The 21,901-nt window shown below is 46.1% G+C and overlaps 1 long non-coding RNA gene and 1 pseudogene across 2 annotated transcripts in view; both read left to right on the top strand.

The window, feature by feature from the left end:
• The first annotated feature begins 4,212 nt into the window (after positions 1 to 4,212).
• Positions 4,213 to 21,901, top strand: part of LOC139061268 (uncharacterized) — a 30,393-nt gene continuing 12,704 nt past the window's right edge. The window contains exons 1-2 of one of the 2 annotated variants that reach the window (XR_011515290.1): positions 4,213 to 4,256; positions 6,705 to 6,872. This is a non-coding gene — a long non-coding RNA (uncharacterized lncRNA). Of the gene's footprint in view, positions 4,316 to 6,704; positions 6,873 to 21,901 lie in introns of both variants that reach the window. The other variant, XR_011515289.1, reaches the window with a different exon arrangement.
• On the top strand, positions 8,673 to 21,466 carry LOC139061427 (uncharacterized; annotated as a pseudogene).

Here is a 21,901-nt window from a genome sequence, read left to right as displayed (position 1 = left end):
CTGTCCAAACGATTTCAGCGGATTTTCACCCATTACAATTTTCCTACAACAGAGCAACAATGCAGAGCGATCCAGCAGCTATAATTTGAGCCCGAGATGAACGGTTCAACGCTTACGTACCTGCAAAGATGCAAGGTCCGTGTTTAGTACATGGCAGGTGCTACTTTCTGCCTGGATCGCTCTGAAGTGATGCTGGCTCCATCCAGACAGTGGCTCTTATAACAAAGCCAAGGTGCGTCGTTTGCCAGAATAGCCGCTGCGCACATCAGCCGCTGTAGTGAGAGCGCGATCAGCCGTTCGGGCGATAGGTCCGTCGTAGGCCACCAGTTAAGTCACCCTTTTCTTAAGGAATTTTTCGTAGATATGCCTCACAGCTGCGCCGTCAGAAGAGGATTCAGCAGGCATGGCGACGCTAGATCCGTGTTGATCCGCTCACTGGGAAACGCTGCAACAGGCAGGTACCCAGGTTGTTTTTTCGGGGGGGGGGGGCACCACCTCCATCATCATCATCATCATCATCATCAGCCTGTCTTATGCCCACTGCAGGACGAAGGCCTCTCCCTGCGATCTCCAATTACCCCTGTCCTGCGCCAACCGATTGCAACTAGCGCCCGCGAATTTCCTAATTTCATCGCTCCACCTAGTGTTTTGTCGTCCTCGATTGCGTTTCCCTTCTCTTCGTAACTATTCTGTAACTCTAATGGTCCAACGGTGATCTAACCGGCGCATTACACCCATTATTAGCCTGCCCAGCTACATTTTTTTCCTCTTGATGTCAATTAGAATATCGTCTATACCCGTTCGCTCTCTGATGCAAACCACTCTCTTTCTCTCTTAGCGTTATGCCTAGCAATCTTCGTTCGATCGCTCTTTGCGTGGTCCTTAACTTGCTCTCAAGTCTCTGCCCCATACGCCCTGGCAAAATGCACTGGGAAATGCACTGGCAAATTCATTGGCACTGGACATATTGCACTGGCAAAATGTACTGATTGCACACCTTACTTTTCAATAATAACGGTAAGCTTCCTGTCAGGAGCTGGCAATGTCTGCCGTATGCGATCCAACCTATTTTTATTCTTCTGTGAATTTCCTTCTCATGATCAGGGTTCCCTCTGATTAATTGACCTAGGTAGACGTACTCCTTCACAGTCTCTAGTGGGCGACTAGTCATCCTGATCTCTTGTTCCTTTGCCCGGCTATTTATCATTATCTTCATCTTCTGCATAATAATATTCAACCCCACTCTTACACTCTGTCTGTTAAGGTCTCCAATGATTTGTTGTAACTCGTCTGCATTGTTGTTGAATAGAACAATGTCATCGGCAAACCGAAGGTTGCTGAGATATTTGCCGTCGATCTTTATTCCTAAGCCTTCCCAGTTTAATAACTTGAATTCTTCTAAGCACGCAGAAAATAGCTTTGGAGAAATTGTGCCTCCCTGTCTGAAGATAGGTCCACCTATCGAAACGTTGGCCAGCCTGTCTGAGGTACTTCAACCCTGTTTAAAAAAGTTTATACCACAGTGACCCCTTTCTTAGGTATCTCCCTGCTTTTCTTGTGTAGAATTAAGGTAGCTGTAGAACCTCTGTAGATATTCTAACGCGAAAGACGAGTCAGTAAGACGAGAAACTATTTACAGATTATATTTACAACAATGGTTGATGCACTAACCGGTTAGATTCACAGCGCGAGCCCAGTTCGTTCTTCCTCCTCTTTTCTGGAGTGATGGCGCCTACGCGCCTCGTTCAAACAAACAAATACCTCACGCATGTAGCAATATTTTCCAAGCTTTTTACGTAAGCGTTCTGCACTCCTTGATTACGTAGTGCCTCTGCGATTGCTGGTATCTCTACTGAATCAAATACCTTTTCGTAATCTATATAAGCCACATAGAGAGGCTTATTGTACTCTGCAGATTTCGCGATAACCTGATTGACGACATGGATGTGATCCATTGTAAAGTATCTCTTCCTGAAGCCAGCCTGTTCCCTTGGTTGACAAAATCCAGTGTTAACCTTATTCTATTGGAGATTATTTTGGTAAATATTTTATGTAATACTGGGAGCAAGCTAATGGTCCCATAATTGTTCAATTCTTTAGCGTCCCCCTTTTTTTGTGGATTAGTATAATGTCTGCATTCTTCCAGTTTTCTGGGACCCTTTCAGTCGATAGACACTTCGTATAAAGAGCCACCAGTTTTCCAAGCATTATGTCTCCTCCATCTTTGATTAAATCGACTGTTGTTCCACCTTATCCTCCCGCTCTTCATCGTTTCATGTCTTGCAGGGTCTGACCTCATCGCTAGTTATAGGAGAGTTTCTGTATCCTGTTCATTACTGTTTCTAAGTGAACTATCGTGACTCCTCTCGGTACTGTATACAGGTCAGCTTAGAAATTTTCCACTGCTTTTACTATATCTTCGAGGTTGCTGATGATATTATCTTTCTTATCTTTTAGTGAATACATCATGGTTTGTCCTATGCCAGGTTTAGTTTTTACTGATTTCAGGCTGCGTTCATTTTTTGCGGCTTCTTCAGTCTTTCTCATGTTATAGTTTTATATATCAGTTATTTTCGCCTTGTTGATCAGTCTTGACAGTTCCGCGAATTGCGTAACACTGTGTGGCCGCCAGTCCCATACAACCGCGTAGAGCGCAGGACTATGCGATTCTAGACGTACTGCGCTCACTGCGAAAGGTTAGAAAAACACCCACATAAGCACAGCAGAGAAGTGGCTACGTGAGGCGGTTCGACCGATAACTGTAGAAGCGTCATTCAAAATAAGTAATTGTTCTCCACTTCCGGCGGCGTTTTCTCTACTTCCTTTTTAAATAAAAAGATGTTGATCCATAAATATTCTCATAAACAACGGTTAACTTTTTTTTATTGGCAATTTGCTTGCAGTTTGGTTGTTGCCTTGGCTCTCTCCCTTAGTAGATCGCTTAATTTCTCAACTCTGCGATTTTTGTTTCCAGTTGCAAATTTTGCACGAAAAGTGCTATACAGTTAGGGGAAAACAGACGAGGTAACGGGCGACAGTCATCGTGCTTATGGGTTGAAGGGTTATTGCAGGGTTCCATGATGGACGCTCTTTCACATTATTTTATTTCCCACCTTATCTAACCCATATCACGTGTATATGATTCCGGCTATCTGCCAGCGTCCTGGCGAGCCGTAACTCAAGGAAACAATGAAGCAAAGGGATAAGTTAAACGCAATTGGCGTTTTCTCCAGCCGCAACTCGTTCCATGAGAGTAAAGACCAGCTGAGTAACAGCCGCATCCCTCTCCTGGTCCCAGGATCAGCCTAAACAAAGGTTGAACTAACAAAAGCAACAGCTATGCGCGTGATGGTTGAATAGATGGCCACAACTGAACGCATCTCGAGTTAATCGCACGGGTGCGGAATCTACGAGAAAACTGTCCTTCACATTACAAGAGATGGCGATAACTACCGCCATCTAAAAGGAGTGAAAAAGGCAGCATAATGCTGACCGATGAACAGATGCGAACTCTCAACATTGATCTGGTGGCACTTTAGGAATGTGGGAGGAGTGGTGGCCTGGGTGGGGAGGGGGGGGGGGTATGCCACTTGATTTCGGGGGGGGGCCCGGGCCCCCCCGGGCCCCCCCCTGGGTACGTGCCTGCGCTGCAAAGATGCAAGGTCCGGGTTTAGTACATGGTATACTTGCTGCCTGGATACACCCCAAAGGGTGCAACCGTTTTAAAAGCTCTTAAAACGGTTGCACCATCTGGGGTGTATATTTGTCCCACAACAATAATCGTCATCTGCCTTGCTTGCGTTTCCTTTCTTGAAACTCGGCGCTCGCTACTGTCCAGTCGATAATGCTGCGTCACACTGATAACGCGCATGCCGTTCGTGACTGGAAAGTACCGGGCTCGCAGCGTTAAAGAAAGGAAACGCGGGCAGCACGGATGACGATTATTGTTGTGGGACAAGATACGCCCCAAAGCGTGTAAATTTTTCTAAGAGTGAGTGAAGAGTGTAGAGTGTAGAGCTGGAAAAATACGCTGTGAGATTTGGACACCATCTACGCCATCTATATATAAGCCACCTGCAGAATGTCATAATTAAAACGTTTTGGCTATTTTTCGCTCACGAAAAATTTGCTTTTGAATGGCTTTTGGCTACATTTTTAAGATCATTTAGCCATTATTTGGTGGGACCATCTGGCAACCCTGGTACTGGCCACGCCGGTCACGCGCTCGCGCGCCACGCTGGATCTTGTAGGCGAGTGTACGTATGCATGCCGTTGCAATCCACTGTTCGTTCTGCTCGTCGTGGGTGGGGATTGTGTGAGTGCTGTTGCGCATGTGAACGATAGTCAGAAATTAGTATTGAGAAGTCGGAGTAAAACTTGGTAAAACGGGCGTTGTAAAAAAGCTACGGACACCCTTGATATGGATCTACTCGCGCCTGTACTCTTTTCACGCGTGTAGAATATGCGCTCTGCCTGGTTTCTCCTTAACGTTTGATTCGGGAACCATAGCGGCCTTCGATCGCAGATCATGGTGATTCATACGTATTCGGTGTTGGGCATTCCGTTTTGATTACTGAGAACGCAGCTCTTATTTTAATGCCCAACCACAAGGAACAAGCTTCCGATGCCGGCGGTTGAAAATGCGCCGAATACTTGTTCCTCGTGGCTTAGGATTTAAATATTGTAAACCTGCGCTGGAATAACAGTAACAAAAGCACGTCCAATTTGGTTTTTACACTAAGCAATGTGACATTGACGACTTCATATCGGACGTTAAACTATAGTGAATGCAGGCTCTACCAGATTGCATTGTACCGAACCACACACATCGGGCATTTTGTTTGTTACGCGTGATCATTATAACTTTTTTTTTGCATTTTAGGACAGCCTGGGACATACTGTCGAATTCGCGCAATGCTCTCGCACTACGTCATGCGATCGAAATTGTGCGTCATGTTTATGATTGTAGTGCTTTTTCGTCAGTAGCCGAAGTTTTGCAGTTATTTATTTTTAAAGCTTTTGGCACTCGGAAGTGAAGGCGTCATATCATTTCATTCAGTTTATATTGAATTTAGTAGGAAATAATAATACAGGTTTTATATGTTGCGAGACACGAGCGGACAAGCACTGCAAATAACAATAAAAGTGCCAAATTTAATATTTCCCATACGAAATAGTTCACAGGCCGTGCCAGAAGGTATTTCGCACTGCAGCGTACATGGCACAGATTTGCTTACAAGATGCTGAAGTACTATGTTAAAAAATTCTTTTGCTAAACAAGATGTGCATGTCAACACTGGTGTTAACCCTTGAAAGCCACAAACACACTCATTAAGTTACCTGTACTTGTGCTGTGGCATATTTGCTGTGCAGGCATTTTGGTTTAAGAAATAGTTACAAGCTCACGAGTCTCGTAGATAGGTTGCACAAAGCTATGTGCAAAGTTAACAAAGCTGTAGCTACCTTTACTTTGTTGTGCCGGGTTTTTTTTCCTCACTTTCCTGAAGTTCAGGAATTGCAAAAAAATTAAGGACTAGAGAATTCCTTCTGAATGGCCGGCTCTGGAATTCACAAGACGTGTGCTTTCCTACAAAAGGGAGAGGTAAAAAAAAAAAAGTGGCCGGAGTGCGGCACCATCTGCTACAGCCTTTCTAGCTCGGGCATATATACCATGTCCAGCCTCTGCTATCGTCATGGGCACTTTTGCCCATTTGGAACCTTGATCACATCAATAGTATCCTACTGTGTGTTCAAGCATGTGGTTGTTGTGATGTTGGTGTACAATGTTTATTGTTAAATGTGTTTTCACAAGGAAGAAGTGCCTTGTGTGAAGCAGTTTTTTGAAGTATGCCTCTTTAGGCACAAAACTGTGCAATACACATGAGAGCCGAACTTTATGCACCTACAACCATTGCAAGCAGCACACAGTTAACGGTGTTCAGTATGTAGAAACATGCACTTCCAGTCACTGTATTTATTGCTTTCTGTGCGTTCTCAGGTGTTGTGCAACATCAAATGCAACTGACCAGCTGACTCCTTCAGCCTTGTGACTTGTTTTTGTCTGTTCAGGTGATGTATATGACAACTGTATATGTTAGCATATCCAGTCATGGTGATATACTGTACAGACAGGAACAAGGGGCGAGGATGATTGGGTTAGCAGAGCGCTTGGTTTTGATTTTGCATGATACATGAGAAAAATGCACGGGAAGCAACAAATATAGTGACTGCAATTACATATGGCTACAGGCTATTATACCGGCAATGTATGTGTACCATAGGATAGGATAGATAAACTTTATTAATAGGATAAGCAGAATAATTGCCAATGGCTGTGCGCCTTAGTCCAGGGCTCCGCTGGCTCTTGCCATCTCAGCTCTCTGGATCAGCTTAAGCTGGTCATCGAGGGCCGAGCTCACCACAATTGTAGCACTCACCACAGTTGTAGGTGCACGAAATTTGTCTCACTTGCGCTTTTAGATGAGCAAATGCTACAGTCAGTGAAGCAGTTAGTTATACTCCAGCAGAGCCAAAAAAATTAATAAGTGACTATATGGGAGGAGCATTTTGTTGGAATGTGCATGTTGGCAGAAAGTTCCTTGAACGTTTTCCAGTTCAGTCGACATCTAGGGAGGTCCACTATGTCCTAGTGCAACATTTGTGGGTCAAGGAGATAAGTAGTTCATTGGAATTTTCGCTTGCAGATCCCCAGAAGGCATTGGAAGTGTTGGGGCCACCGAGGCCTTCAACCTCCAAAGAACTTCCTCCGCCAAGGAAAGGAGAGAATGGACATCAGAGAATGGACTTCTGTGCTTGGAGGGGAACTGAAGAGTGAAAAGGAGGCAAGATGGTTGCAAGTGGACCTTTTTCCGGTAAGCGACTCCTCTAGCGGCCTTAAAGGGCCCCTGAAATGGTTCGGACAAATTTTGTAGATGCGTAGGGTACAGCTTAAGTAGAAAATTCGCACCACAATTTAAGTGAAGCGTTACGTATTAATGGAGCTACAAGCGATTAGAAGTTACCCTCCTCCCTAGCCATGCTTTTCCTCCTCAACTCGTTCGCCGAGCGAGCGGGCCTATGCTCCGCCTTCACTGGTTCTGCGTCACGATGCGATGTCACATCGTCCACTTCCGGTTGTTTTGGAGCCCGCCCCTGCCCGTGTGAGACCTCTCCGCTAGACGCTTGGCCGTCGACCCCAAGTGAGAGCTATCAAAGCAGCGTGCGTTGCGAGCATTCTGTCGTAGCATCGAACGTGTCTGGTATTCCGGTAACCACAGGCAAGCTGGTCATTTCGGCAAATGACTGGAGGCATAAACTCAAGCTGATGAAGGAACTTTAGTGTAGACATACGTGAGCGGCCTGATCGCTCTGCACGGTCTTGTTGGCGCAGTGCTTAACCAGCCAAGCAAAGCGCTAATATTGCTCTAACCAAGTGCAAAACATATTAAACATTTATACAAACAACGTGTTGATGATTACACTCCTGCGAAAAATACACACCAGCAGCAAAGAAGAATACACTTCGTTGCTGCTACTGTGTATGGTTGAGCTCTGTGCCACCAGGCGGCTGCGTGCAGACCATTCACATTTGCCCTTCTGCTCATCTCATGGCTCATCCCGTTACGGCACAGTCAAGCGGCCAGAACCTGTCCCCTTGGGCTTGCGTTTGCCCTAATACCGGACTCGCGAAACGCTATTGCATTAGTAATCTTCTGGTGTAAAGTGACGGCCACAAACGCACAAATTCTGGCGCCGATTGGATAGCGGCAGTCCGATGCGCAGCAGCCAGTTCGCTCGTACACTGCCTTGCAGAGGGACACGGTGTCACAGATTGACATATTGCCAGTCGCTATGTTTGCAGTCCACAAGGCAACAAAGTCGAATCATAGTGCTCGCGAAAAGACTGAGACCGACTCTGACCGCGGAGCTCTCGTCAAAATGGAGTACGTTGTAACACAAGCAGACGACACTTGCTGTGTGCCGGAAGTGCTCAAGTGTACTGAAAAATTGTTCTTGTGCATTCTCTTTATGTTACTTTCTTTCTATAAAAACAAATTAACTGACATTCCAACTATTACGAAGATATTTGTTTACCATAAAGTTGGAAAAATTATCGATCACGCGCCCTGGTCAGCCAATGGGATAGCTCGCCCCACTGACGTCATATGGGTGATTTCGGTCATATGGTTAGGGGCGGCTTCAAATTCCACCGAGCTGTGTGCTGCGATCGGCAGCGATGTGCATTTTTAAAACCTTATAATAAATTACACGCTTTACGCAGAGCACTTAGATGTGTTAATTAATGATCAGAAGGACCTACTCTGACGACTCGGTATGTTTGTAGAAAATCGTCAAAAGCATTTCAGGATCCCTTTAACAACTAAATTTGATGCACAAGACCAGCATGTTCCTGTCCCTTCTAGCCTTTTTGCAGTAGTAGTATTTTGACCACCTCGTCACTTTCCTGTTTTTGCTTCTTTTTTCTTTTCACTTGCATTCTTGAAGTAGCTTCTAAAAGTACCTGTTCAAGTATGCACGTATTTGCCAGTCTTCTTCATCTGCAGTGACAAGAAAGCATGGAAACAAAATTTTAGTGATGTGGCAGCATTTATTTCAGGTCTTGCTCAGTGCTTTGATCCATTCGGTGAAGACGTGTAACCATCAAATGCATGATGTCGTGTCAGGTGTGTTGCAGCAGGAACTTTCTTCGGGATAAATGCGCCCATTGTTCGGAGTGGCTCGACGCGAATGAGGCGGTTAACATATGCATGTACGTGCTTTGTCTGGATGAAGTGTGGGAACAAACAACCTGCAAAAGTTCTGTACTCTTACTGCGAGTGTCTTACAAGTGTCGTTTTTCTCTCAAGGTGTAGCACGGTACAGGGGGGGCAGTAGGGGGCATGGCGAACACAGCATGTCATTTTGTCAGACACATAAAGCGTCATTTGCCTGCACCCCACTACTCCTCCGCCCTTAAAAACAAAAAAAACGAAGAACAGTATAGTGCGACACCGTGAGTATGTTGCTTTGGTCTTGTGCAGTGCATTCCAATGGGATCTGTGGTGGCACTCCTATTTTTGTTTGGCCCCTGTAACCGTACAACTATTGCCGCGATGCACTCAGTAACACGGTCATCAGCCAATGATAACCTTGCGATATACACATCGCTAGATTAAAGCAGCACCAAGACTTCCAAATTCAGTCATGTGGTGGCATGTGTGGCTCAAGAATGTTTTATACTGCTGGTGCTATACTGTTACCAGAATGCAGGCTTGCCTCACTCAGCAAGAATCGCATCATGGCTCGCATAAGGCATATTTTTTTGTAACGATCATGTGCCCCCACATCAGTCGACGCGCCCAGCATTTCATGTGGGTTTGTGCAATAGACAGCACATCAAGTCGCAACCCCGTCGGAGGCCCGTCGTAGATGTTCAGCCAATCACTCATGCGCATAGCAGTATTGGAAAAAGGCCCAGTGTTGGGTACAGATGGCGAAAGAGCCATTCGGTCAGCCAGGCTATTGAATGGACTCCTACTAGATCTCAGAATCCAATGCACGATAATGGTGAAGGGCAATTTTACCAATGCGAATGAGTGCACTGGAAATTTCAAAAGGACTGTGGAGTGCGACATATGCGCCAAAAATGGCGTTTGAAAACGATTTGGTGTGAAGCTGTGGGACCCACGAAATCAGGTGACAATGCAAAGCCTCGTGTGGCAATAAACTGCAGTCATTTGACACGTCTGCCATCAGTGCCTTAATTTATGCTTTCTTTGCATTTACTGCCCAAGATTTATTGCATTCTTCTATTCATGAGTATTTGTGCACATTGTATTGCAGCTTAGATGGTACTGCTTGAGCAGTAAAACAATGAAAGAGAAAGAAAAATAACCTTTGCAATAATTCTTTAGCCATTTCATGCTAACCTTTATTGTCGCACCGCGAATGAACTTCCAAAATGGTGGTCATGGGCACATTATTTTAATTTTTTTCGGTCTGAGGCGCCACTTACCCATCCAAAAGTAAATCATCGCTTTATTAACCCTCAGATATCGCTGAAATCTTGCTGGCACCTGCTTAAATAGTTGCACAAACTTAAAACTGCAAAAATTCGAGATTAGTTTCTTGTATGAAAATTACAATTTTTTTTTTACCGTGTCTTCCTTTAACGTCCCGAGATAACCAGATGGGAATGTCCAGTTTGCTACCCTGCATCGGGAGAGGCTAAAGGTGGAGAGGAGGAAAGGCAAAAGAAGGAAAGTAAATCATAAGGGGAAGTGCAACACAGGTCCAGGTGATGATGGTGGTAAAAACTTTATTTCGTCAACAAAAAATGATTTATGAGATTAGATGTGGGAAGTCATGATGGCTTTGTGAGGTGGCTGTCAGACCGTGTCTTACGGCGACTTCTAAAGCCCAGGTCATGGCCTGCAGTTGAAACGCGGGTTCCGAGCTGGTCACCGCAGCCTCCCACTGCTCTCGGTTGGATAGCTGCCACTCGGCTCTAGGTTTGAGCTCGGGGCATCCGTGCAAGATGTGTGCTAAATCGGCTTTGTCGGCCTCGCATAGCGTACATTTGGGGGAGTGTATCCCTGGGTAGACTATGGATAGTTTGTACGGGTTGGGGAAGGTGTGTGTTTGGAGTTGCCTCCATGTCGGCTGCTGGTTTTTGGTTAAGGAATTGTCAGGGGGTGGGTATTAGAGTCCTTCGTTTTTATAGTAGTGTGTAATTTCGTGGTAGGTTATCATGCGCTCTTTTGCTCCTTGCAGGATCTTTTGGCTCACTGCCCGGTTGAAGAGTCCTCGGGTGAAATTGTGAGCCGCTACGTTCCCGGGATGGGACGAGTGCGCAGGGATCCAGATGATATTGATCTGGCGGGGCGTGAAATGTACTTTAGAATTTGTAGCGCCGGTTCGTGGGTTCTGCCTTTGGCAAAATTACGCAGTGCCGCCTTGGGAGTCACAGGAAATTATTTTGGCTGCGCTATTTGTGATAGCTATTGCTATCGCGGCTTCTTCCGCTTCTTCCGTGTGCCTTCCAAAAATCGTGACCGCGGTGAATGGCTTGAGGTCGTTTCCTTCTACCCCTGCAGAGAAAGCGTCACATTCTCCGAGTTCGGCTACGTCTACGTAGACCGCCTCCTCGTGGTTTGCGTAGTGTTTCTGGAGTGCTTTGACCCGGGCCTGTCTCGATATGGTGTGATACTCTGGGTGCATGTTCTTTGGGATTGGATCGAACCTAAGGCGACTAAAGATGTCTCTGGGTATGGGCCCGATGTTATTTTGAGTGCTCTCGTACGGAATGTTTAATTTCCTTAGGATGTGTCTTCCCGCAGGTGTCTTGGTTAATCTTTCGTATTGGGCTGTTCTGTGTGCTTCAACTAGTTTGTCGAGTGTGTTGTGGGCGCCCATTTTCAGGAGTCTCTCGGTGGATGTGTATCTTGGCAGGTGGAGCGCCGCCTTGTAGGTTTGTCTTAGGCAGTTTACCTGTATAAACCTGTATAAAGTAGAAAAGGAAAGAGATATGGGAGGGAGTACACGAAACGGCTGAGCACGAAAGCCTGGATTAGACGCCTGAGATCCACTTAGTTCATCCCAATGTGTTTATTGGCGATGTGTCGGATCAAACGGTTGGTTTGGTTCGCACATACCGTAAGTTGATAGTCACTGTGTTTTTGCCATTGCTTTGTAGGTGCATACTTAGTATCCAGGTCGTTTGGACCTCGGGAACTAGGGTGTCATCCACGTATATTTCTGGAGGGACTGAGGTTTTTGTATGTTCCACGGATTGTATCTCATGACGAGAAGTTTCTGGTGTGTTCTGAGACTACGTCTGCTCCAGTTTGCAGTAGGTGCTCGATCTCTCCATTGTTCTCTTTGGTTACCCAGAGTGTAATGTCGTCTGCATATTGGGAATGCGATAGGTTTCGTATTGTTCGAGCAGCTGTTCCATGGATAGGAGTGCGACATTGAAAAGGAGGGGTGAGAGTACCGATCCTTGCGGCGTTCCTCTGCTTCCCAGTGTGAAAGGGTCGTATGTGAGTGACCCGAAGCGTCTCTGCCGTCCTAGCGGATTGGAAGGCTCTGATGTAGGTGTGGGTTTGCTCGCCTACTCCTAGATTTGAAAGGGCTTCTGTGATAGCCTCATGCTTGACTTTGTCGAATGCCTTGGTTAAATCTAGAGCTAGGATTGCTTTGGTTCGTTTGCTGTGAATAGGGTTGATGACCTCCTCCGATAGTCTGAGCATGAGGTCTTGTGTGGAGAGGTGTTGCCTAAAACCCAACATTGTGCTGGGGAAGAGTTCGTGCTTGTCCATGTGTTCTTGCAGGCAATCTAAAATCACATGTTCTAGCAATTTGCCCAGGCATGACGTGAGGGAGATAGGTCTCAAATTCTGTATTTGTAGGCTCTTCCCTGGTTTCGGTATGAAGGTTATCTTTGCGTGTTTCCACGCTGCCGGCAGCTTGCCCCTTTTCCCAACATTGGTTGAAGAGTTTTGTGATAGCTTTGATTGATTCCTCATCCAGGTTTCTAAAAGTTTGGTTTGTGATTCCGTCCGCTCCCGGGGCAGAGGATGTGCGAAGTTTGTGTAGCGCCGCCCTCATTTCTGCCTTCGTTATTTCTTAGTCCATTCCTGGATTCGGAGGTCCTTTGTACTCAGGAAGTGTTTCCTTGTCGGAGGTATCTACATATCTGCTCCCGAGTTCGTCGAGGAGTCGTCGTCTTGAAGGGGGTGTTCGTGTATAATGCGGCCGATGTTCTTGTTATGTGCCGTCTTACAATTTTCAGGGTCTAGGAGGTACCTGAGTAGGTGCCACGTGTCTTTTAGGCCCAGTTTTCCATTCATCTGGTAGCATGCTTGACCCCATTGTTGTTTGACCAGCTCTTGTGCGTGGTCTTCTATTTCTTTAACTAGGCGAGTAATTTTGAGCTTCCGTCTTCTGTTGTGTTTTTGTTTGAGCCATCTCTTTTGAAGGCTTTCGTGTGTTTGCCACATGTATAGTAGTCTGTTATCTATTGCGTGTGTTTCCGCTGTGACTGGTATGCTTTTGGTGGTGGTTTTGACGTCCTTGCCTAGCTGTTAAACCCATTTGTTGAGGTCATCTATGGTGGTGGGTTCATCTCGTGCTCTGATGTCTAAATTTGTCCCAGTCGGTGATCGTGATCTCTTTCCTCCCTTTCTTTTTTAGCAATGTGGCCGGGATGGTGGTTTCAATTATATAATGATCGCTGCCTAGGCTACAGGCGGTGTTCCTCCATTTCCCTTCTCCCACGTTCTTGCTGAGCGTGAGGTCGGGGCTGGTGTTCGTCTGCACACTGTTTCCTATTCGCGTGGGTTGTAGCGGATCGTTCAGTAATGTTAGGTCTTCGTCTTGTATGTAATTCCATATGGCGGTGCCCTTCTTGATGTTTATTTTGTAGCCCCAGGCCGTGTTCCTGGCGTTAAAGTCGCCTACTATTAGTAGTGGTTTGTGTCCACAGAGCCTGAGTGTTTCGATAACTGCCTCTATTATTGGGGGGTGGCTCGATCTGGGGGCGCTATATACGTTGAGAATAAATAGGCTCGCTTGACCTCTTTTCTGGGGAATTATTTCCAAGAGGAGGCAGTCCACGTCCTTCGTGTCTATTTCGTGTTCGACGGCGGTCAGGTTTCTGTGGACCAAGACGGCCGCACGTGGGTTCTGCGCTCCCGTTTTTTCGTGTTCTATAGTTTCTGAGTTTGGCTTTAGTTAGCGTTTGTTGCAGTGCTATGATGTCCGGAATTTCCGGCTTGTCTAAGTTTTGGATGTGGAGTTGTAGGTTCTCCCGCTTTGGGCAGAAGCACCTGCAGTTCCACTGCCATATTTTGATTTCCTTAAGGTTTCCCTCCATATTGGTTTGCTCTTTCTACCTGAGCGTTGATGAGGCCAGATTTGGATAGTGAGATTGCTGCAAGTTGCTCAGCATGATGTGCGAGTTGAGTTTGTATCGTGGCTACGGTAGCCTCTGTTTGGCTTAGTCTGGTCTCGAGGACATCCGTGCGTCCGTTTAGCTGCGTAGATAACGCGCCAATTTGTTCCTTCATGTCTGCACTGATTGTGTCTTCGGTTGCTGCCATCTTCTCCTCCATGAGATCAAGTCGAGTGTTCATGCCTTGTATTAAGTGAATTACATCGTTTAGGGTGGGGCTTTCCGCGTCTTTGACTGTTTCGATTGTTCTCTCTTTCACAGGTGCTAAAAATAAAACACTTCAGTAAAACATCCCGAAACTGCACAGTTCGTGGGTTATGGGAACACTGTATATAGAATGGCTCTGAAACAATTTTCACCACTGATTCTTTAACAAGCACATATAGTGAAGTCCCGTTACAACAAAATTCACACGACACATGGAAAATTTCGTTGTGGCGTACCTCCATTGACATATAGCTTTTATGTATATACGTACATCAAAAGCCAGAGCCGCGAAGAAAACTGAAACCATTGACAGGGAAATCTCCGCCGTGGCATTGGGGCAAAGGTTGAGGCATACTAAAGCGATCAATAAAGTGCGTACTGCACTAGAGAATGCATTTAATGCTGCTGTTACAGCATTTTTTGTACATTGTGGCCGATGCTAACCGAACACGTGTGCCCGGCTGGTCGCGAAACACTCTTTTCAAAGCACATGCACCACTGCAGTGAAGCAGTTTGAATTATAATTTCACTGCATATTTATGACAAAGTCAGCTAGCTTGGTAAACTTGCGCTTACCAGCAGTTTTATTTCCAGAAGTCTGTCAGCCTGGATTGCTTACGCTTCACAGCAAGCAAAGGCGTTGCGCGAGTCTCACAGACTGTTAGGAGAGCCGACACAATGTCATTATTGTGTGCTCCAATAACTTTTCTGACGAGGTCAAAAGCAGTCGCCAGAGTCGTGTCTTGCAGATTGTCATCTCCCCAGATGACGAGACATTGATGAGTCATCATGTTTCTGTATGCTCTCAATGATCTGAGAATCGGTCAATTCCTTGTAGACTTCCACATTGGCGTCGACGTTCATGAAGGCGTCGAGCTGAACATCGGCAGGCACAAATTCCTTGTCCTCAAGGGTCGCCCACCGTGAAGCAATTAAAAGCTCATCTTCGGCTTCGGTTGGGCTGGTCACCGCTTAGGTGTTCCCAAACCCAGAGTGCCTGGAGAAGTTTGATATATGATGTTGCGCTTCAACATGCTTCATGCACCAGCCATCATTTGCAGTGCCATATATAGGTTGATCCTCGTCTCTCGGGCAGTTTCAGTGTTGAGCAGAATGCACTGCATTAATCTGTTGCAGTACGCACATTTCTGGCTCACAATCACACCTTGATCCAACGGCTGAATCAGTGACATGCAGTTTTGAGGGAAGTACTTCACATCTGTGTCCATGAGAAGTGCTGTCACTGTGATGGGCTGAGCTGTTGTCCAGCAGTACACGCACTTCGCAGGCTTGCCTCTTCATGTCACAGTCGAAGGTGACAACCATTTCAGTGAAAATTGCCCACATTATCCATGCTTCTGTGTTGGCCACATACTTAACTGGACGACCTCTATTGCCTTTAAAACATTGTGGCTTGGCACTTTTGCCAATTACCAGAGGCGGGCGCTTATCAAAACCTTCCATGTTGGCGCATAACAGCACGGTAACTCTCTTCTTGGTGTGCTTGTCTCTGTGGCAGCACTGTCCTTTTAATTGAAGGCAGCATCTCGTAAAACAAACCAGTCTTGTCAGCGTTATAAATATCCAACGGACAGTACTGTTCGAGGATGCTTGCGGCATTGTCAGACATCAACGCCGATGCAGCTTCGCAATCTGCGGCCGCCTTGGCAACAATGCTGCCTCGGGCTTTGAAGCAGCTAAGCCTCCTTGTGCTGGCTTTGAAATTGTTGCGGCCAAGCAAACGGGCATCATTTAAGGTCTTCTGCTGCACAATCGCTCTGCTCAGGGGAATATTCTTTGCTTGTGCATCTACAAACCAACTGTGGCCTGCCCTCTAAAGCTCCTCATGTTTGGGTAGCGTCTCTTTCTTGTGCTGTGCAGACGTACCAGAAGCAAGTGCCTTCTGAATTGAGCCTATGTTCTTCAGGACCATTGACAGCGAGCTCGGCGAAATGATGAAATCATGGGCGATGTTCACTTTCTTTCCTTCCGCTTTCTGCCTAGGCAAACATCTGTGCCTTCTCGAGAGAGAGAAATTTTTGCCTCCTCGTTGGCGTAAACATTTCGATTGGTCGCACACCGCAGAGAAAATGGCAGAAATTGTGAGGATCCCATGTGATCTCATGCAGTCTGATGCAGCCATGCGATGACCACGTGGCTGTAGAGTGCAGTGGCTCAAATCGGTACTTTGGATTTGTCTTCCAATATGGTGACCAGGCAGCTTCAGTGTCGTTGCAGTTTCGTTTGTGAAAACCTAGTTGAAGCGTACACACGAACGTCACAGCTTTGGAAGGGCCTTCTGATTTGAATACTCGACAGTCCCGACTTAAGCTCGGTCCCAGTTTTGTTCTCAACAAGTTGTTTGAAGTGGAAATACTGACCAAAACGCCTTCATTGTGAATGTCCTTTCTTTTTATTACTTTGTATGGGCAGCTGACAGGGAATCTGAAAATCTTCGTTGTGGCAGACATTTAATTGTAGTGGGATTCGACTGCATACATCTAAGCACTCAAGTGTTTTTGCACTTCATCTGTATCAAAATACAGCTGCTGCGGTCAGGAATTGAGCCCGAAACTCACTGTTTACATGAAGAATGTGGTAATTGCATCATTGAGAAGCAAAGTGAATAGGAAGAAAAAATTATGCACATTCCATGCACCGAAGCAGCCGCTAATTCAGCCTTGTTTAGTTCTACAAGATTTAGGTCGCACAGCGTGTTTGTGTAAGGCAAGCAATTGTGTGCCAATGCAAGACGACCATATGATGATGATCTGACAAAAATGATGCAGCACGATGATGCTGAAACCTAGATAATGAAGACAGTGGTGTAGTAACGATGATATAGATATGAGTGATGATGACAAGATTCAGTACGACGACAGCGGACAATCCGGGTGCACTTTATCGAAATCAAGGCGTGATAGGTAGCTACTCGGAAAGCCTGTATATGATTCAGTGTGCATCAGCGAGAGAAACTTTCTTAAATGGATGTTGGAGACACCTAGCATATGTTGCTCAATATGACGAGGGTGACGTATGAAATGATGCATTCATACCTAGCACTTACAACGTACACCCACAGCAACTAATAAAGTGTCGAACAGTGTCAATGACGAGACCAATGCCTTCTAAACTACCGTATTTTCGCGATTCTAAGCACCCCCCGATTCTAAGCAACCCCCCCCCCCCTATTTTCGCGAGAAAATTGGGAAAAAAGTTTGCATGCGAATCTAAGCACCCCCCTATTTGTTAGGAAGAGTGCGTAGCCAAGGCCGCCAAGTGCGCTTGCTCACTCTTGTCATCGAACCGGAGCCTCGGAGTCACGAGGTGGCACGGCGGCCGTGGCGCAAGCCGGCCGTACAGCCAGACTGTACGGCTGTACAGCGAAAGCTGCAGAAAGTGTCCCCATCAACCATCGCAAAGTGGATTTCGGACGCTTGGAAGCGGGTCCAAGTGCACGTCGTGGTCAAATCATTTAAGAAGTGCTCGATCACAAACCACTTCGACGGTACGGAAGACGACCTGCTGTGGGGTACCGAGAGCGGCAGTTCAAGTGGTGCGACAAACTTGAGTGGCAGTGATAGTGACTAGGCATCCGACACAAGCGGTGGGCTCACTGTCTGCACCGATTTTTCTTTTGGATGTTTGCAAAATAAAATCTTATTCCTCACACCCCTCTCATCGTGATGTCGCAGCAAAAAGAGGGAGGGGGGGTTCATTCTAGATTTTTCGAATCTAAGCACCCCCCCTGACTTTGGGCATCGCGATCGTGAAAAAAAGGGGGTGCTTAGAATCGAGTAAATACGGTACTCTCTCAATTCCATATTGTCATGAACTGTAACTTATTTGATTTATTGATTGGTTTCATTTAGAGAGGAAGTTATGTACTTGGTCTTGCATAGCTGGCATACTAAGTCACCTTCTGTTAGTGTGTTAGGCCAGAGCTCCTTAGCGTGGCATCTATTTGTCAAAATCGTCCAATACGTTGACAACTTATTGGTTCTGTTTTACATTGTCATGAACTGTAACTTATTTGATTTATTGATTGGTTTCATTTAGAGAGGTAGTTATGTACTTGGTCTTGCATAGCTGGCATACTAAGTCACCTTCTGTTAGTGTGTTAGGCCAGAGCACCTTAGCGTGGCATCTATTTGTCAAAATCGTCCAATACGTTCACAACTTATTGGTTCTGTTTTACACTATGCCTGATAAAGCTAGCTACAGGGTCAACCTCATGTTTAACAGGCTTCTCATCAATTTCCAATACGTAGTTACGTTTTCTTAACCTCACATAGTACTTAACCATGACCACACCTGCTAGACCTATACCCTGCATTCAGAGAAGCGTCGTACATCACGTTGCTCTAAACTCGTGGCATTTGCTATAGGGCCTTCAGGAACACCCGTGTTTGTTCATGCCCTCATCACAAGTGCAGTGATTAATGTCCACTGATTTTCCAGAGTTCTTCCTGCCCGGCATACTGGAAGCTACTCTGACTGAGTTTCAGAAGCAAAATATTGCGCTCGACAAAAAAAAAAATGATAATGCGAAGGTCAGTAACCTAATATGTATGCAACATGTCACACAAAGAGCACGTAGGTGTATGGGTGGTTTACTTGGCATCCAACAAGCTTGGTTCTCCCTTTGCAAGCGAGTAAACTCAACTTGCATCCAATACATGGGCCTGTGACATTTCTACATGCCACCTGCTGTGTGTCCTGCAAAGCCGTGTATCAAACTCGGACACCCTGCAGCAGCTTCTACATTGGGCAAACAGGTCAAATGACTGCCCTTACAAACATACAAATAACATGCACTTGCAAACAAGCAGAAATCTAGGCATTCATTAGGCCTGAAACACAGGTGCAAACCACCCTTCCATTAGACACATACTGCGCACAGGGACTGCTACTCTGAAAATGCAGATGAGAACAATGGCATCCCAAAGTAGTGTTTTAAGGGGAGACGTGGGTCAAAAAGTCGCGGTTTTCTAAAAAAAAAAAATCGCCTCTTTGTTTTAATCAGCATTGTCATCTTTGGTCTATAAACTTTTATTTCTGTAAAGATCAAGCCGAAATTCGCGCGAGAAGTCGCCAAAAAATTCGCCCAAGTGAGCGGCGGTGACTATAATCCACCGAAAGTTTAGAAAGTCTGTGCCGTTTGCATCATTCTCACGCAATCGAGCCTCACCACCTGCCATTTGCAATCATCAGGGTGTGCAGCATCAGCCTTTTCCTCCAAGGTTCAATGGCTGTCAGTCTCATATGTTAATGGAGAATAAAAGAAAAATGAGAAAGAAGACGAGATTGTCGCGTGTTTTGAATTGTGCACCATGCAGCGTAGCGCCGCCATTGGACAGCGGTGCTCCTTATGTGCAGTAAAGCCCAACAGCCGCCGCTGCGCGTTCTCGCTAGCCGCACCGTTTCCCGTGTTCTCTCCTCGTTTTCTTCAGATGACTAGCCCAAAAAAGTGCAGTTTAGACGCCCAGAAGTATCGAACTCTGCACAAGTACTGAAAGAAACACGGCGTAAGACAGTTAAAAAAATGACAGCCGGGATTGACGCTCAGACGTTGGTTAGGCCTACTGCCGACACCGGTCACCGCGACTGTGGTGAAATCAACGCTGCTGTGGATTTCGTCAGTACATCACAGAAAAAGATGGAATTCTTCAAAAGTGATTCAAGGTTGGTCGGCGCCCCTGCTGCTAGCACGGTGTTGTGCGAGATCGGTGCATTGACAGCACTGGCGGCAGGTTCGGCATGTCCTACTTGCCGCGAACAGAAACTCGCCGTCTGAGAAGCAGCTGAGAAGCGCAAAGGACTTCATCGTACCTAGAGCTACGCTGCGAAAATCTCGACGGCCCTGAATCTGTTCTTTCATTCACGCACACGTCGAAGCAGATCATCTTGGCCAGCGAGTGCGGTGACCCCAGGACGAACATTCGCTACAACAGCGGGAGCTCGCGCGACGGCTTCACCGTAAATGTGAAGGCTCTTTTGGCAGCGCATGCCATAGGTGCTGGACATGACCAGCTTTTGCGATTTTGTGCGATCATTGGCCTTCCAAAACCGCTGCATCACGAACATTTCATGCTATATCTAAGAAGCTCCATGGCGCTGCAATGGAAGCTGTTCGCCAAAACTTGTAACTGGCACGAAAGGTCACGAAGGAAGCCGTTGGCGGTGGCGATGTGCCGGTCATGTTTGACGACACTTGGCAAAAAAGGGGCCATAAAAGCCACAACGGAATGGGCACAGCTGTGTCCCTGGACACAGGTCTTTGCTTGGACTTTGAAGTCCTTTCAAATTACTGTCTTGCTTGCAGTATCCACAAGCACATGGGGGATGATGAGGTATGGCAAGCCTCTCATCCTGTATGTGAAAAAAAAAAAAATATGAATGTTCATACCATGCAATGGAACCTGAAGCAGCAGTGCGCATATGGCAGAGTACTTTGTCATGCGAGACCCCACTGCGCTTCACAAGTTTCTTGAGTGATGGCAACAGCAAAGCCTATACTGCCGTCTGTGGGGCTGAGGTGTACTGTGACACTGTTATCGAAAAAGAAGAGTGCACCAACCACGTTGCAAAACACCTAGGCACTGCTCTGCAAAATATGGTAATGCCACTGCCACGAGGTGAAAAGCTAATAGTCACAGCCATCCAGAAACTGCAGACATACTACCAAATAGCCATAACGAATAACAAGGGCAGCGTGCGCAACATGTACACTGCTATATGGGCCTCCTATTTTTATTGTTGCTCCAGTGATGGGGCCAACAGCCACAAATTTTACCATGTTGAACCAGATTCCTGGTGCAAACATAGGCGTGGTGAAGCACTGAGGGAGCCTACACCACGCCAAATCCCCTTGTTGACAAAAGCTCAGTGCTTGGCAGTTATGCCTATATACAAGCGCCTTACTGATGAGCAGCTCCTGGCTTGGTGCCTTCATGGCAAGACGCAAAACGCAGCGGAGTCGCTCAAGAGTAAGATATAGCTGCTGTGTCCAAAAACAAAATTTGCTTCCCGGACATCTGTGAAGACAGTCACGGCTATCGCCGTGCTGTGGTATAATAAAAGCCATGCCGGTTTTTAAGAAGTCCTACAAGAGATTGTAGTACTTCCCCCAGAAGAGTTGGTCACAGCAGTGACCATTCTGATTACATGCGCATAAAGAAGATGAACTTGAAGTGAAACGCAGAAGCAAGGACTCGCCATCGGAGTGCAGTGAAAAGGGCTTGCACCGAGGAGACCAACCGTAGGAGCCAGGAAGGGCCAAGCTACTGCGCAGGAGCATTCTAGAAAATTTGTGAGCTTTCTGTAAAGCTGCCCTTGAGTGTGACCAAGATTCATGCGAAAACAATTGCATTTTGAAGAATAGAAGGTTTTGAAACTTTCAAACCTGTTTTTCTCATTTTCAATTTTTTTGATATTTTCGTGTCTGCTGGGAAGCCTTTTTTACGTTTAGGATTGGTGTATACTAACGAAATTTGGCATACATATTCTTGAAGGTATGTATACTGCCAATATCTACTTGAAATTTCAATATCGGTCGTCAGTAATTACAGTAGTACAAAGCTATGTTTCAGGGAACTGAAAAAAACAATGGTTGAACTGTCAAATTCCAATAACCGAACACGTTTTTTGACTAGATATTGGCACTGTGTGATCTACAAAGAGCTAAATAAGCTATAGCACAATACCTTTTGTGAAAGTTCAGTGCATAAATATGCGCCC

This window comes from Dermacentor albipictus, chromosome 6 (genome assembly GCF_038994185.2).
Source record: "Dermacentor albipictus isolate Rhodes 1998 colony chromosome 6, USDA_Dalb.pri_finalv2, whole genome shotgun sequence".
NCBI lineage: Eukaryota > Metazoa > Arthropoda > Arachnida > Ixodida > Ixodidae > Dermacentor > Dermacentor albipictus.
Note: the sequence above shows the minus strand (reverse complement) of the source record. Positions and strands in the feature narration are given on the sequence as shown.